Source organism: Lepus europaeus, chromosome 13 (genome assembly GCF_033115175.1).
Source record: "Lepus europaeus isolate LE1 chromosome 13, mLepTim1.pri, whole genome shotgun sequence".
Taxonomy (NCBI): Eukaryota; Metazoa; Chordata; class Mammalia; order Lagomorpha; family Leporidae; genus Lepus; species Lepus europaeus.
In genome coordinates, this window is record NC_084839.1 from 1,109,413 (window position 1) to 1,124,872 (window position 15,460).

Here is a 15,460-nt window from a genome sequence, read left to right on the forward strand (position 1 = left end):
GTCCTGGCCCCAGACCTGAGGCCATGACTGTCCACACCTGACACTTGCCAGTCTCCCATGCAATACAGTGCCTCCATTTGCACACTTGCTGGTACACTAAGTGGACTTGCTGTGTACAGCGGAACCATAGACACCACTCTGGTGCCCTCACAGGACCATCTGAGCCAGCTGTGCTGCTGTTACATGTGTGTCTTCACACTGGTGTTACTATAGGGATGTCAGTACTGCTTCTTCCTCTTCCGGTACTCGGGCCCCGTGCACCCCGGCAGGCGCCTCCCTCTGCTATGAGTGAGCCCCGGGGACAGGACACAGCAGAGTCACCTGGAAACGTCCCTGCGTGCCCCAGCCTGCCCTTTCTCATGAGCAAGTGTGAGAACAGCATCCATGCACAAGTTACGTGTGAGTTAGACAAGTGCTCCGTTTGGTTCACTGGAGCCATCAGGGCGGTCACGTCCTCTCCACAGAGCGTGAAGCTGGTTATGTTCCTTTCTGGGTCTGCCCCGACTCAGCACAGCGAGGACGTCAAGCCCCTGCCCCAGCCACTGCAGGGCCAGTGGATTCCTGAGGAGGCCTAACGCTGGGAGAGGGGCACTGCCAGCTCAGGGCCTGACTCCACCGGGGGCGTGGCTCAGACTGCTGGAGAGGTGACATGATCCGGAGATCTTGAGAGAAACTCAAACACAAACACAGACATGTGTTAACCTGACCTTGTCAAGTTTTCCACATAGGAATGAGGGCCTACTGGCTAAGACACTGCATCCCGCACTGGAGCACCTGGGTTGGCTGCTCAGCTCTGGCTTCAGACTCCAGCTTTCTGCTCATGTGGACCCTGGGAGGCAGCAGGCTCCCTGCCACCAACGTGGGAGATCTGAAATGAGTCCTCGGCTTCTGCTTTGGCCTCACCCAGCCTGGTTTGGTGGACGTTTGGGGAGGAAACCAGCAATGGGAGATGTCTGTCTCTCATTCTCTGCTTTACAAACAAAAAAAATTGAGAATTTATCATGAAATTATATAATGTACACGAAAGCCCTTTAAAAAGGAAAACAGTACAGACAGATATAAGGTATAACAATAATCTTCATAATCCTGTCCATCAGGGTAACCAGGACTCCGTCTGGCATGCCATCATTGCTACTGTCACCCAGGCTCCTTTGTCATTCTTAGGAGCAGCCATGGGGTAGGAGGGAACCCAGGGCACCCTGGGTCAATGGCTACTTTTTACTTTCCCTACAATTTTCACAAACATGCTTTTTAAATATCTTTTTATGCTTTGGTTTTGACCATGCCAGAGGCCAAAGAGAAACCCAGGGGGCTGGTGTTGTGGTGTAGCATGTAAAGAGACCATCTGCAATGCCAGCATCCCATATGGGGCCAGTTTGTGTCCTGGCTGCTCCACTTCCAATCTAGCTCCCTGCTAATGGCCTGGGAAAGCAGCAAGTACTTGGATCCCTGGACCTAGATGAAGCTTCTGGTTCCTGGCTTCAGGCCGGCCCTGCTTTGGCTGCTGTAGCCATTTGGAGGCAAGCCAGCAAGTGGAAGATCTCCCTGTAACTCTGCTTTTCAAATAAATAAATAAATCTTTTAAAAAAAAACCCTCTCTCCCAGCCCCTCTTTTAAACACACACACACACACACACACACCCCTCTTTGTAACTCTGACTTTCAAATAAGTAAATAAATTTTCAAGTGAAATAGAGATACCTAGAGAGAAAGCCGGACTGCGTGCCTGTTGAGCATATGAAAGGACAGGACTGGGAATCACAGACCAACAGGAGCTGGCCTCACTGGTCTCACGGGGGCAAGACTGCCACCAGCGCCTCCTGCTCTGCCTGCTTCCTCGTGAGGCATGGCTGCTCCACGTTGCTCTCACTTAACTTGCAGATGAGGCCTTCGGTGTGGCAGTCTTTGCCACCACACCTGTGCAACTCAAGGCTTATGTTGGCACAGCCAAACTCAGCCCAGATAATGGATCCACAGGCTACTCTCCCTAGAGGCCTAACCTGGCCAGGACTCCAGGGGTAGGTGTGATGTACGGAGCTCTGCACAGACCCTGATGCCCTGCTCCTGATTCTAGCTCCAGGGCCTTGGCCTCTCCACAGATCTCATGATGGAGACCAAGGGTACAGGGTGGATGGGCTTGGCAAGCAGCCACGCCCACCTTACATCCTGTGCAGATACAGAGCACAGCCCGACCCCCACCAGGCAGACAGAAACAGATGACTTTCTGATTCCCTGCTGCTGTTTCCTGGGAAAGAAGCCTGCAAGAAGTCTGGCAGGTGCACAGCGGGCGTGAGCAGCACGGTTGGCAGGGCGTCCCCTCAGCAGCAATGTGCATGTCCCAGACTGTCGTCCCTGGGCTGTGCCCACCTGACAGGCCTGCTGGGGGAGCAGAGGCCTTGAGCTGGAGGGGGTCACTCTCCTGGATCAAACTGAAATTTGTCCAAGCATGGTTCTGCTTTCCCCTGGTACCACCATCCCCACGTGCATGTACACACTGATGCATACATGCAGACACATATGTACACACACCTGAAACTCAATGCAAAGGCAGCAATACTGACTCAGAGGTGAGGCAACAACTTGTGACATCAGGTCTTTCACTGACTGGCAGAGAGAGCAGGTGGAGCCAGGGCCTGGAAGGCAGGGGTGATGTGGGTGTTTACTGCCGAGCGGCTGCAGGGGCATCTCTCCATTTACATGTTTACCTACTGGGCATTACTCTGCAGCTGGCTGGAGGGAGGTGTCAGGAAAAATAATCCGAAAGAATGTGTTCTGCCATGGCAAGAGCTTGCGTCTCCCATTACCAGCTGGCAGATGGCCTGCAAAGGGATCCTAGAACAGCCCCGACCCTGTCGTGGAAGACGCTCAGTGAAGCTGGAGACCTCTGGCTGATGATCAGGGACCTGATTTAGCCTGAACTCACAGAAAAGGAAGGGAACCAGGTAGTCCACCCCGAGTCCCCCTGGGACTGTCACCTGTCCAAGGGTGGGAGGTGTGGCACTCAACAGCTTCTTCCAGATCCTCTAAACTCGTAGGAGCCCATGCTGCTCGGTGGAACCCGTTCCACCTGCAAACTTGTGTTGTCACCTGGTGTGCGACTGAAACATGGTTACCTGAAGGCCTGGGGAAGCCCCCACTTACCACATAGCAGGTGGGCCCAGACTGACAGCCAGGTCTCTCTCACGCACCACAGCTGTTCTGGGAACTCCAGAGAATCACGGCAGAGGGCGTGGTGTGTTCAGGCCACACTCTGCACCCACAGCCTTGTGCCGAGCCTCACAAACCCACAGTCCATGCCCACAGGGGTGTTGCTTTAGCTGGTGGGCATCTGTTGCCCTGGTCACTGCTGGGGACTCACAGATCTTCTAAGGACAGAGGGCCACTAGCTGTGACCTTGAGCTCAGCAAAACAATCAGATGCTCTTAAACCACCCTGATGTAATGTATGCTCTGACTGCTGTAGGCAGGCAGACAGGATGGGTCTGATTAGATTTGTGGGCTGGAAGACCACACCTTCACAACACCCCTGTGTAATCTCATGCCCCTACCTGAGCATACCTGTGTGCCCACCTGCCAATCAGACTGAATAACCACTCCCCTTTGGAAGTGGACAAAAGGCCTGGAACATGGTGGCCCAGCCCTTTTCCTCTTTATCACCATGATGGACCTTTGTTGCTCTTGTTTCCCCATGCTGTCAGCGCACGTGGCCTTCCGGCTGCCTGCGCGCTCTGCCTTCCCTTAGCTGCCCATGATAACCAAACGCTTGCTGCACGTGGCTTCTGGCCTACTCTCGGCTGGGTATGGACCAGACTTCCCCTCCTCCTTTAGAAAGAGCCCTCACTTTCCTCTGCATTTCTCTTACAGAATAAAAAGCTTAAAAACTTTCTATGCTGCCTGGTCTATTTGAGCCAGGATTCAGAATTCTTCTCTGAATTCACGGCAAGAACCCACAAGGCTTATTAATATGGGAAATATTGATAAGGAGATTGGTATCATTACCACAATTGTCTATTTCATCTATAGGGAATTCCCCATGGCACGCTTTTCCTTGGAGTGCCCTTCCTTTTGGTTCTTTCCTGCTTTCTCTCCTATCCTCACTCACAGGCACTGAGAAGCTGTGGTGCCGAGGCACTGGGCCTAAGCACCTGTGACATGGCCTGGCCCGCTGCCCTGCACCTGCAGACAGGAAATAGCGCAGGCTCAATCCTGGGTGTCAGAGAACTGACTGCAGAGTGCAGCCCAGTCTTCCACATGCCACAAATGCCTGTTCTGATTTTTATCATCAACGGCGTGCATGTGAGAAGACAGGCTCAGCCTTGCAAATAAAAACTGAACCTCTGGAGACTCCAGATTTTTGTTCTGACAAATGCCTTTCCCCTACCTGGGTTTGTGTCTCTCACCAAAAAGAAGGGAAGGATGCTAGTCCCTGGAAAGCGGTGAGGTAAGAGATGGCCCAGGTCGCTGTCTTGTTCACAGGGACCCAGACGGCTGATGAGGGGATGCCGTCTCGCAAGGGGGATTCCAGGTAATTAAAGAAGAGAGGTTGATGGCTATCACCCGTAGCTCTAGAAGAATTCTGCACCTAAGCCCAGGCACCCCTGGCCGCTGAAATCACAAAGGGACAGGGGGATGGGAGATTTCTGCTAGGCTGGTCAAGCAGTGCAATGTTAAAGAAAGGACCCAGGCAGACATGAAGTCCCCTTCTCCCCATGTCAGGTGGGAGGACTCAGAGGTTTGGGTGGAACCTGCTCTGTGTGCATGCTAGACAGGGGAACTGGGCCATTGGAGGGCCCTCAGGATGTGTGGCCAGGCTTAGCCAACAGAGGAACCATACAATGCAAGCAAGGGGGAAGTAGGGCAACCTGCTTGGGTGGAGACAGAGGCCAGTGAGCCATGCTGGGGCCTTGCTTAGATTCTGATTCAAAAAGCCAATGGTGAAGATAAGCTGCGAGGCAACATCTCACCAGAGATTCACTGATCATTAAGACTTCTATTAAAGGTTAGATAGAGGGGCCGGCTGTGGCTTAGTAGGCTAAGTAGGCTAAGCCTCTGCCTGTGGCACCAGCATCCCATATGGGCACCTGTTCCTGTTCTGATCCGGCTCTCTGCTTATGGCCCAAGTGCTTGGGCCCCTGTACCCACCTAGGAGATCTGGAGGAAGCTCCTGGCTCCTGTCTGTGAATCAGCTCAGCTACGGCCATTGCAACCAGCAGATGGAAGACTCTTCCCTTTGTCTTTGCTCTCTGTCTGTGGCTTTGCCTCTCAAATAAAGTCTTTCGCAGCGGCCATTGGAGGGTGAACCAACGGCAAAAAGGAAGACCTTTCTCTCTGTCTCTCTCTCCCTATCCACTCTGCCTGTCAAAAAAAAAAAAAAAAAAAAAAAAAAAAAAAAAAAACAAAAAAAAAAAAAACCAAAAACCAAACAAACAAAAAAAAGGTTAGGTTTTTTTAATTAAAAATTGTATGTAAAAACTTTCACTAAATTATTTCTATAGAAAATTATATACTGATTTGGATTTGCTTCTGAGCAACCCACACATGCGGAGGACGCTTGCTGGCTTAGTGAGGAGACAGCCTGGCCCCTCGTGAGGCACTGAGGATTCTTGTAGCTCACGTCTGGGTTAAAAGGGGAGGAAGTAGCCACTGTACTCACCAGGTCTCAGGTGATGGAATCAAACAGAAAGGCTCAGACTCTGGGTCCCAGGGTAAGGGGGCGGTGGTGACCTGGGGCAGTAGTGATGTCATCTGGGGCACAGGTCTGCATCTGTGCACAGCAATTTGTGGGGTGTTTATGCAAAATGCCCACGCCAGGTTTCAGCCCTGGAAATGCTGACACAGCAGGCCTGGCAGGGCCCCAAAACTGATGACAGCAGCAAAGCCCCCTTGGGGGTCCCCACAGGTGGCCCAGGAAATCTCTCAGAAAAGCCTGCAGTCCGAGCTTGGTGCTCATGCCTTTGCTGCCAGGAGAAGGCACAGGTGCAGCGTGGCCTGGTCAGAACCACACTAACCAAGCTCCCAGAGCCATGTGCAACAGGCATCCCGCGAACACGGACAGGAAAAGCCCTGGAAGGCAGGGCTGAGCGGCCAACAGACTACATGAGTGACTTTCATTTACATGGCCAGGACGGGGTCAGACTAAGGGAAGCTGGCTGGGTGAGGGAGGTGAGGGTGGGCAGTCGCTGGCTGGGTGAGGGAGGTGAGGGTGGGCAGTCGCTGGCTGGGTGAGGGAGGTGAGGGTGGGCAGTCGCTGGCTGGGTGAAGGAGGTGAGGGTGGGCAGTCACTGGCTGGGTGAGGGTGGTGAGGGTAGTGCTGTTTGCCATCCACACCACATGTTCTGCTGCCCAGCTTCCCTGGGATCTGTCATCTGACTTCTCACAAAGCAAACGCTGTGGCCTAGCCCGACATCCTGCACAACCCCTGAGGCCCCTCCACTGGATTTGCATGGCCACAAACCCCAGATGGCAGAGCTGCAGAATGAACTGGCCTGATCTTGTGATGGGGCATGAAATAACTTGCATCCCGGTATGCTATCTGGAGATGTCAGAGTTCACATTTTAGGATTTTGTTTATTTGAAAGGCAGAGTTAGAGAGAAAGAGAGAAAAAGAATCTTCCAAATGGCTGCAGTAGCCAGGTTGGACCAAGCTGAAGCTTTGAGCCCAGAATTCCATCAAGGGCTCCCACATGGGTGGCAGGGGCCCAGGCACTTTGGGCCATCCTCTGCTTCTTTCCCAAGTGCATTAGCAGGGAGCTATATTGGAAGGGGGGCAGCCAGGACTGAAACCAGAATTCACATAGGATGCTGGTATCGCAGGGGCTTAACTCGATGTGCCACAATGCTGGCCCCTCTGAGTTCATTTTTTAAATCCAGTCTATCCTGATTCAGACACTAGTAACTTTGTCAGTCTCCCTCGGCTCTGCACATTTGCAGGGTTAGGGGTGCTGGGGTGAATTCTGATTCCCTACCACTGCAGTTCTTGGGCAGGAACCTCATTATCATGTTGTTATTGGCTCTTACCCTTCCTGCTCAACTTACATGTGCTTGGGTTTTCTGTAAGAGCATAATCACCAGTTTCAAATAAAGATCTGTAACTAAAAGAGAAGTGATTGTGTGAAACAGTGAAAAGGAACAGAACACTGACGACCAGCACAACCCAGCCCAGCGCTGCAGTCCCCTGCTGGCATGAGTCCTGGACGTGCCCTCCTATGCCCTCCTGAATCTCAAGGAAGCTTCAGAGCTGCAAAACCCAGAAGAAATTTCGGCCAGGAGTGCACTCGCGTGGTTATTATCAGAAAGCAACTTGCTTTTCTTCTTCTGTACCCAGAGGAGTACAAACTTTGCCGTCCTGGACTCCCAGGCAGATCTGAGCACACCTAAGGCAGTAGGATCAGCTCACTGATATCCCCGGGCACAGTGAACCACGAGGGGACTTCTAAAAGTTCATTACCAAGCATTAAGGAAAGAAATAAGAAAAGACACAAAAAATGAAAAAAAAACTCTTCTGTGTTCATGGATTAGAAGAATTAATATCAAAATGTCCATACCACCCAAAGCAATTTACAGATTCTATGCAATCCCAATAAAAATACCAAAAACGTTCTCAGACTGGACAAAAGACGTTAAAAGATGCACATGGAAACAGAAGAGAACCCAAATAGCTAAAGCAATCCTAAACAGTAAGAACAAAGCTGTAGGCATCTCTCTCTCTCTCTCTGTCTATAACTCTACCTGCCAAAATAAAAAAAGATGTAGGCATCACACTATCTGATTTCAAGATATACTACAGGAAAGTTATAATCGAAACAATCTTATATTGGCACAAGAATAGACATGTGGTCCTATGGAACAGATTAGAGATCCCAGAAATTAATCCATGCAGCTACAATCAAGTAATCTTTGACAAATAAGATAAAATCAATCTCTGGAGAAAGGAGTCTCTTTAATAAACGGTGTTGGGAACACTGGATCTCTGCACACAGAAGTATGAAATATGACCCTTACCTTACACCTTACACGAAAATCAACTCATCATGGATCAGGGATCTAAACCTAGAAACTGAAATCATCAAATTATTAGAAGAAAACCTAGGGGAAACACTGCAAGACAATGAGTACTTCTTGGCAAAGACTGCAGCAGCACAGGCAATAAAGGCAAAAATATACAAAAGGGGCAGCCAGTGCTGTGGCATAGTGGGTAAAGCTACCACCTGCAGGCTGGCATCCCATATGGGCACCAGTTTGAGCCCAAGCTGCTCCACTTCCAATCCAGCTCTCTGCTGTGGCCTGGGAAAGCAATAGAAGATGGCCCAAGCCCTTGGGCCCTTGCACTCATGTGGGACACCAGGAAGAAGCTCCTGGATCCTGGATCCTGGCTTCAGATTAGCCCAGCTCTGGCCATTGCAGCCATCTGGGGAATGAACCAGCAGATGGAAGACTTCTCTCTCTCTGCATCTGCCTCTCTGTAATTCTGTCATTCAAACAAATAATCTTTAAAAAAATATACAAAAGCAATTGCATTAAGCTAAGAAGCTTCTGCACAGCAGAGGAAGCAATAAACAAAGTGAAGAGTGAAGATGCAACCAACAGAATGGTAGAAAATACACTGCTAACTGTACAACTGATAAAGGATTGATATCCAGGATATATAAGGAGCTCAGGAAATTCAACAACAACAGAATTTATCCATTTGAGAAATGGGCAAAGGACATGAATTTTTCAAAGGATGAAATTCAAATGGCCAACACACACGCAACGATGCTCAGGATCACTAGCCATCAGGGCCATGCAAATAAAAGCCACAATGAGGTTTCACCTCACCACCCAGTTAGAATGGCTATTATCCAAAAATCAAAAAATAATAATTGCTGGTAAAGACGTGGAGAAAAAGGTACCCTAATATACTGCTGGTGAGAATGCAAACTGTACAACCATTATGAAAGACAGTATGGAGATTCTTCAAAAATCTAAAAATAGATCTCCCATATGACACAGCCATTCTTACTCCTGGGAATTTACTGAAAGAAAATGAAGTCAGCATATGAAAGTGTTATCTGTGCTCCTATACTCATTACAGCTCAATTCACAATAGGTAAGACATGGAATCAACCCCAATGTCTATCAACTTATGACTGGATAAAGAAAACAGGGTATATACACATGATGGAATACTACTCAGCCATACAAAAAGAATGGAATCCTGTTATTTCCCAACAAAATGGATGCAACTGGAGACCATTATGCTTACTGAAATAATGCAAGCCCAAAAAGACAAATATCATGTTTCCCTGATTTGTGGTAACTAATGTACACTGTATGAAAATGCAATCTATATGACCAAAATTGACACTTTGAGATTTGATTATTGTTTATAGCCCATGTCTATATTCCTGAGGAACAGTGGTTTTTCTATTCACTACTTGTTGAATTTCTTATTTAGCGGATGGTTAAGCTTGTGATTATAAAGTAAATTGAACATACATCATTGTAAAAATTAAAAGGAAAATAAGAAAGCAAAGGAGAGGGAGGGGGAATGACGGAGGGAGGAAGTAGAGGATGGGAAGCATCATTATGCTCCTAACACTCCATATATGAACTAAAAGAAATATGTTCCCTTTATGTAAATAAAAAATTAAAAAATGTAAATAAAAGATAAGTTTATTTTGCTTTAAGATCTTTTGCAGTTTTGTAATTAAAAATATGCATGGGGCCAGCGCCGTGGCTTAACAGGCTAATCCTCCGCCTTGCGGCACCGGTTCTAGTCCCGGTTGGGGTGGTGCATTCTATCCCGGTTGCCCCTCTTCCAGGCCAGCTCTCTGCTGTGGCCTGGGAAGGCAGTGGAGGATGGCCCAGGTCCTTGGGCCCTGCACCCGCATGGGAGACCAGAAGAAGCACCTGGCTCCTGGTTTTGGATCAGCGCAATGCACCAGCCGCGGTGGCCATTGGAGGGTGAACTAACGGCAAAAAGGTGGACCTTTCTCTGTCTCTCTCTCACTATCCACTCTGCCTGTCAAAAAAAAATATGCATGCATTTCATACGAACAAAATTTTCATTTGGATTTAAACAAAACATAGTGAACATAATATGGCCCTTCTTGGTAAGTTTATTTAATTAGGATACTATTTTATTTTCAAATTTCCATGCATTTTTATTAGCCTGAAATGCAGAGAGAGAGAGGGAGTCACAAGTTCTCGCGGCAGTTGATTTACTATCCAGGTGCCCACAAAAGCTGTGGCCAGTCCAGGCCTGGACCATACGCCAGGCACTCCCTCCGGGTTTCCTATCTGGGTGGCAGGGACACAAGCGTCTCACTCATCACCTGCCTTCTCCCAGGGTCTGCATTAGCCAGCTGGCTCAGAAGCACAGTCAGGACTTGAGCCAGGCCTTGCAACAAGGGATCCCAAGGGGCATCTTGATGCTGCACACAATGCACACCCCCAATTCCCTTACTCGAGTGATGGGGCACTGCTGCTGAGAGTCCAGGCCCGTGAGGTCCGCAGGCTTGGCTGTCATTCTTCACAGAACTGATCCATGTGGTTTCTCTCTCCCTCCCTGAGCTTCTGCCTTCCAGATCTCTTCAGTGTTCTCCTTCCAGGGTTGTCACTTCCTGCACGGTCTGTGCTGCGTGCTGCCTTGAATCTGAAGCTCATCTGTCTGTACCATCTGACTGCAACTGCCTTGCACAGGAATGGGGCGTCTGAGTGCAGGCGGCTGCACAAGTGTGTGATGATGCCCTGGTGGCACCGCCTGTTTGCTGCCTCCCCAGTTAACCTGTGTGGGTCCAAGCTGCCAAGTCTCCCAAACTCCCGACTCCCAGGTCTCAGGTCATGTCAATGCTAGTTCCTCTTCTGTAACCAAGACCTAAAACAAGGTCTTCCACCAGTAGCTACCACGTGGCTGACTATTCCTTTCATTTTCTGTGTGGGAATGAATTAGGAGAAACACAATATCCATACAAGCTGGATTTTTTTTTTTATTTTTGATAGGCAGAGTGGACAGTGAGAAAGAGACAGAGAGAAAGGTCTTCCTTTTGCCGTTGGTTCACCCTCCAATGGCCGCCGCGGTAGCGCGCTGCGGCCGGCGCACCGCGCTGATCTGATGGCAGGAGCCAGGTGCTTATCCTGGTCTCCCATGGGGTGCAGAGCCCAAACACTTGGGCTATCCTCCACTGCACTCCCTGGCCACAGCAGAGAGCTGGCCTGGAAGAGGGGCAACCGGGACAGGATCGGTGCCCCGACCGGGACTAGAACCCGGTGTGCCGGCGCCGCAAGGCGGAGGATTAGCCTGTTGAGCCACGGCGCCGGCCACAAGCTGGATTTTTATATGGTGCTTTCAGAGCCTCTGGAAGAAAGACTCACCACTGCCGGATGACTGCTGGGGTTTCGCAGAATGCCCCTCTGCTTCTCACTGCGAGGGCTTCCTTTGTCCCTTGCCTATGGAGTTGCATTTGCTCGCATGCAAATGATCGGACTGAGCATCCTGCTGGAATCTGGTTTATTTTAATTAACTGGAGGGTGAATGGGAAATGCAACATGGAGGGGAGCAGGCTCAAGTGCAGAAAGGGGCACAGCGTGTCTGAGAGAGGGGGAGGCAGCTCTCCCCGGGGGTTAGGAGTGGGGAGCTCAAACCATCCCATCCCGCACAGGAGAGCTCACCTCAACAGAAACAGCATTTGGAGTTCTGTTCTCTACTTTGTGACTTTGTGGACTGAACTGTATGTGTTGCATACTCACACATGTATATCATGTAAGTACTACACACATACATGTGCACACAACACACAATGCACTGCACGCACTCTCACACATGCAAACTTACATATGCGTACCACACACTCACGTTTTTCTGAATTGTAAAAGTAGACCACAGGCATCATGGCAGCTCACATCTAAATGCTTCATTGCACCTGTGAGCGACTGTAACTGGTGGGAAAGCCACCTTGTTGCAATCATACCAGGGCTTAGGCAGTTCCCACCGAATCTCCCCAGCTGCTACACACTTTCGTGGTATTTCACTATAGAAAGCAACTCAGATATAAAATTATTTTTCCCTTTACTGTTCTGAAGAGTGTCTTCTCTCCTGTGCTGTTTTTCTCCATATCTGTCAGATCATAGCTATTTCTTGAACATTATACAAATACTAGGAAATACTTTATCTAAGTAATTTGGGGAATTTGATCTTAAAATTACAACTCTATTATTGAATGAATGAAAAGGTAATGATGCAATCTCTCATTTCATATTTACATTTTGTAAAGAAAGTGTTAAGCTAAGAATCTTACAGAGGGCATGCATGGAATATGTGAATCGTGAGAAAGTTGAAATTATGAGAAGGCAGTTACACTCACTGCCTGCCTGGCACTGCCTAGGGAGCCTGGTGAGAGAAGCTCTCCTCCCTTCCATGGCTCTGCTGCCCCTCCCCTGCACCCCCCTCGTGGCTCCTCCCTTCTTTCCCCAATGCAAATGGAGGAGCCAGTAGGGCTGAGGCTCAGTCTATGCTCCCTGAAGAGCAAAGGCTGGGGAGCAGCACGCTCCAGGCCTCCCTCCCACCACTAGCTCTCCCTCTACTTCTGATCACTTCAGTCAATAATCAACATGAGATGGGACCCTGCAGGCAGGAGGGGGCTGACCTTGGTAATGATACTTAGTTTCGGGATCTGGGTGCCTTTCCTACCTGACACCCAGGGCTTGTGAGGACAAGTCAGTCAACTTATTTGAAAACCCTCTTTTACATTTCTTTTAAACTTCAATTTGTTTCAATAATAGCTTTACATTGTTCAAAAAAATAAAATCAAATGCATAAATAAGGAAAAACAGTGATATTTTTCTCTCTCAATCCTACCTCTCTCTGCTGTCACCACAGGCAGACATTTTGATCAGTTTCTTGTCCATTCTTCTGGAGTTTTTATGCAAATACAAACAAATATTCATATGCACAGGAGCATTCTCAGTCTTACTTCTCTTCTGAACCTGGGGATTTTGCTAACACGGCATCCTTAAACCTCTGCATTGGGCACGGAGTACCAGTTGGTCTCTGCACAGCTGCACGGCAAGGGGGGGCCTCTGACCAGAGCAGCATAAAGCACGAGCCAGATGCCGGCCAGAGAGCTGCTGCCTCAGTCTTCCGCAGCCGAGTAAGTTGTCTTGGTTCCCTATGAGTAACAATGAAGATGACGGCAGTTTAGAGAGCTTGAGCTAGGGGCTGGCACTGTGGTGTAGAAGGTTAAGCCACTTCCTGTGATGCCAGTATCCAATATGGGCACCAGTTTGATTCCTGGCTGTTCCACTTCTGATCCAGCTTCTTGCTCATGGCCTGACAAAGCAGCAACAAAGGGCCCAAGGGCTTGGGAGACCTGGAAGAAGCTCCTGGCTCCAGTCTGACCCAGCTGCAGCCACTGGGTGGTCAACCACTGATGAAGATCTCTGTCTCCCTAACTCTGCCTTTCAAATAAAATAAATAAATCTTGGTAAAAAATATATATCTGGAGCAGTCTCTCTTCTGTGCATGGCTGTGTTGGGTCCTCCACGAGCCTTCAGTGTAGAAATCCACCCCTGCCCCCACAAACCACTGAGAGTGAAGGAGCTGAGGCTCCTACAGGTCGCAGACACACACAGCAGCCTCGTACTGTTGTAAGGCAGGGCTGTGGCCCCAGTGCCCCTGCCTGGCTCCCCACACTGTGCCTGAGGCCTGTGCAGTTCCCTCCCCTCCTACACTCCACACATTCCTGGCCCTGTTGAGACCCTGGCTGCTTCCCCTGCTCCCTCCCCACCCCTCTTAAACCCTTCAGCTTGGTCTCCTCCAGTCCAAGTCTCACCAGCCTTTGCAAGAGGAAAATCTGCCCCCTTTCTTCCTTGCTTGAACTCATTCCTGGACCCTCTGGCTGGAGAACTAAAGCTACACTCAGCAGCAGCCCTACCCACTGTCTTCCACCACTACCCAAGGGCCCTCTGCATGCCAGCACCCCTGAGCCTGCGTCTGCCTTGAGGGGACTCTCTGTGACCTATGACCCTCCCTGTTTCCCAGGGCACTGTGTCCTCCCACTCCTGAGCACGTTGTGCTTTGTGCCATTGCAAACACTGCGGCCACGGCTCTTTCTGCAGTGTGGTTAGCTATCCATGCGTTTTATATTTCACATTTGTTTGGTGTAATTTTGCTCCCAGTAGGTGACCCACCCCGAAGAGCTTCTTGGCAGACTTTTCATTCCTTTTTGGCATCCATAGTGCCTAGAATGCAGCAACTGACTCAAGAATACATTACCTAACGGAATTTGGAACAACCTCACTTAACGATACACTGTCATTTTAAAAACAATTATTTCATTTTAATTCAGTAATATCCCTCCCTTTACTTGTTCCCATAAGAGGAAAACCAGATACCCTCAAGAAAACAGGTGCCCTCCAATCTGCGGGACTGTTGAGTGAAGGTACAGGAGGCTGGCCTCACGCAGCCACAGAGGCTGAGCAAGCAAGGGGCGGTGGAGGCTGAGGTGGCTCCGGGGAGAAGGGCCTGGAGATCTCCTCTACTCTGGAAGGCTGTCTGCAGCTTCTGTCTTAGCCGATAGAGCCAAAGCTCAACAGAACGCTGTGTGCCGAGCACCGTGTCTGGGGAGAATCACTTTGGCTCTCCTGCGTGGTTGAAAGTGCTAACTTTGAAAGTACAGTGAGTTATACGACCCCTTCCAGAAATGACATGGAGACGGAGTCTGAACACAGGTCTTTACTCAGGCCCGCACCGATGCTCTCGCTGATCGTGTGAATGAAGCGTCATCGGCACACACCACGTTCTCACCGTTGTCTGGGGTTCGCTCCACACAACAATGGCGGCAGTGGGGACAATGCCTGCCCTTACTGCTTCAACAGCGCGGATCTCCAGATGGCCGTGGGCTGCCTGCACTCTGTCTCCGGTCGTCAGGGCCATGGCACCGTGTCCCTGCTGAGACAGCGGCGCACTCCCACGTGACCTGGGTCACAGCATGACTCCATCGCCTGTGGGTCACGTACTCCCGCCAGACACACACTGGTTACCCTCTGACTCCATCGCCTGTGGGTCACGTACTCCCGCCAGACACACACTGGTTACCCTCTGACTCCATTGCCTGTGGGTCACGTACTCCCGCCAGACACACACTGGTTACCCTCTGACTCCATCGCCTGTGGGTCACGTACTCCCGCCAGACACACACTGGTTACCCTCTGACTCCATCGCCTGTGGGTCACGTACTCCCGCCAGACACACACTGGTTACCCTCTGACTCCATCGCCTGTGGGTCACGTACTCCTGCCAGACACACACTGGTTACCCTCTAAGGGTCAAGTGCCAACCTTCAAAGCATGGGAGAAGGCATGGAGAGTTCCAGAGTCCAGGGTGGAAACTGGAGCCTCTGCCCTCTGTGTGGCCGCCTGGTGTGGATTTTCACTTCCGGCTGCCAAAGCCCCAGTGGGGAGCTCACCTGGTGGCGGGAAGA

General features: G+C 50.1%; 1 pseudogene; it reads right to left on the bottom strand.

Moving 5' to 3' along the window:
• Positions 1–1,790: 1,790 nt before the first annotated feature.
• Positions 1,791–15,460, bottom strand: part of LOC133772978 (small ribosomal subunit protein eS6-like) — an 84,533-nt pseudogene continuing 70,863 nt past the window's right edge.